This window comes from Belonocnema kinseyi, chromosome 10 (assembly GCF_010883055.1).
Source record: "Belonocnema kinseyi isolate 2016_QV_RU_SX_M_011 chromosome 10, B_treatae_v1, whole genome shotgun sequence".
Taxonomy (NCBI): domain Eukaryota; kingdom Metazoa; phylum Arthropoda; class Insecta; order Hymenoptera; family Cynipidae; genus Belonocnema; species Belonocnema kinseyi.
Genome location: NC_046666.1, coordinates 116315803 through 116318217, shown reverse-complemented (window position 1 = coordinate 116318217; position 2415 = coordinate 116315803).

Here is a 2415-nt window from a genome sequence, read left to right as displayed (position 1 = left end):
CTTGGAAAGATACTTTACAAAAAAATAAGAGTATAATGACAACGCAAAAAAGATAGTTACAGCTGTCCAATAACATGTTTACAAGATAACGCGGAAATACATAAGAAAATTTTGTGGTCAATTCTCCCATAAAATTAGTATTGTTGGTGTTTCAATTAAGCGCAATTACCTTTTAATATGTAGATGTCCTTGAAGACAAACGGAACAAAAAAACCAGAATCAGCCTGATGGGAGTAACGTGAAGGTCTCTGGACTGTAGAAGCCTCCCTAAAAGGAGGTGACAGCGAATCCTATTCGACGACGCCACGGGATGTAGAAATTCTTGAGCCTTCCCGCTCAAGACTGCTAAATCCTCACAATTGTTATATACATATATATAAAAAAATATTAAGGCGAAATCAAATTACCGTAAATTAGAAATTTCCAAAACGCAGTTAAGGAGTGCCGAATTTCACTCGAGATGCCTAATTTCGGTATAATTCTTAAAAATTTTAATCTCTACTGGATCATTGTGATGGTGCTAAACTGCAACATAACACCATATAAATTACATGAGTGACCTTCACTCGTGATGATTAGTGTCGTCACAAAGGCATCCAGAAGAATTTCGTAGTGCGAGAGATAAAGGCAGAAGTGTGATGCAAAAAAGAAACGGACTCACGGTGTCGCCCTGAAAAGTGTGCGATTGAAGGTCTTCAGTTCTTGGGCGAACTTTTAAACCATTTCCGTGAATGGCTTATCAGAATTCATGTAATCAATCACGCACTGAAGACGGGACGCATTCTGTTTTGTGCATCCAATCTTCTTGTTTTGAATCAGATAAAGCTCTCGCAGAACCATAAACTGAATAATTAATGGTTCAGAAGTCGGACTCCTCCGAGATATACTCACGAAGGGAGGCCAGATCTTGGGGACTGAGGAGGAACCTGTATGATAATGTTGCTTCTTGTCCTGAAATCACTATCATCTAAGTAGTTGCCTGCTTTCCGCGGTTGGTCTCAATGTCACTTCGTCACCTTCGTCTTTAACTTGCCCGTGTAGTCGTTGAGGAAGCGCTCCGCTCACATATCCCGTTTTTGAAAGGTAGATACGTTATTTTCGCAATGACTGATTCGAAACGTGCTGAAGCTTTGGGTGTTTCTGGAACCACAGAGTGCAAACGCGCCATAAAGCTTCCTCTAGAAGGGGTAATGTTGGCATCGTAGAAGTCCAATAAGTTATCCTTGACTTGACTCGTCTACTCAATGTGGACATTTCGCTTGTTAGTCGTCGTCTTTTCATCTAAATTATTGTCAGCACTCCGAACTCTTGTGTAATCGTCACTGTTTACAGACCTATTGTCGGGTGCTCTACGTGTTCGACCGTTTTGAACCCGAAGAAAGCGGGCTTACTCTGAAAAGTGAGATTTTTCAGGGCTAGTGGTTGAAGTCGACTCGATAGAAGCGACTTTTAGGAGATAGGGAAGACTCACGAAATCTTCCCTCTCCACTTACCACTACATTCTGACGGCAAGAGATAGGTCGTAGAATCGGCACACGGGCGGAGTAAAAATGAGACGCATAGATTTAGTGATAAGTGGTGGGAGGTGCTTCATGGATTCTCGAGCAAAAGCCCGATGACTCGGGTACCTAAGAACTCAATTATTAGCAATAATAACGCACGGATATTTGTTCCAATGGTTTCAGCAGAAACCCTTGATATAGAGACCCTCTATCCGCAATCTCTATCCGCTATTTTAATGCTCACTTTTCTGTGGGAATCATAGGCTCACAGCATGGTGGTTTCACGTAAAGTCTTTTTAATTCTTTAAATTATTTTTCTATAAACTGAACATGTATAGTTAGGCAACTTTGTGGGAGTGCAATTTTTCAAAATAGTCTTGAAAGAACCTATGTATATAAAAATAATTAAAATGACCTAAACCCCTGATTAAATAATAGAAAAAATTTAATTAAAAAGCTGCCCTAAAAAACCTGTAAGCAGTAAATAGTAATTTCGGAAAAGATAAGTAATAATATCAATAGAGCGATAAAGATGGAATAATTTCCTAATTTAAACATGCACTGTAAAAAGAGTATGTGTTATTTCACATCGTACTATGTTGGAAACTGATTGACCTATTTAATGCGTAGTGAATTTATAAGAGTCTGTGAGAATGAACGAGACTCTTGCGTAAAAAAGCGAATGCCATTGGAAAAAACACTGCTTGTAAATTCACGTCCACGTGCGTGGCAAAACTTTGTGCTTGTGAAATGACAAGAGAAAAGTAAATGGTCGATCTGTCGGTAAAGAAACTTTCTGAATACAATTATAATTAATTATATTTATAATTCTAATATAAAATAATAAGTACAATGATCAACACATTTTTCATTAAAAAAGGAAGGAAAGCATTCACATTCGGTATAAAATTTA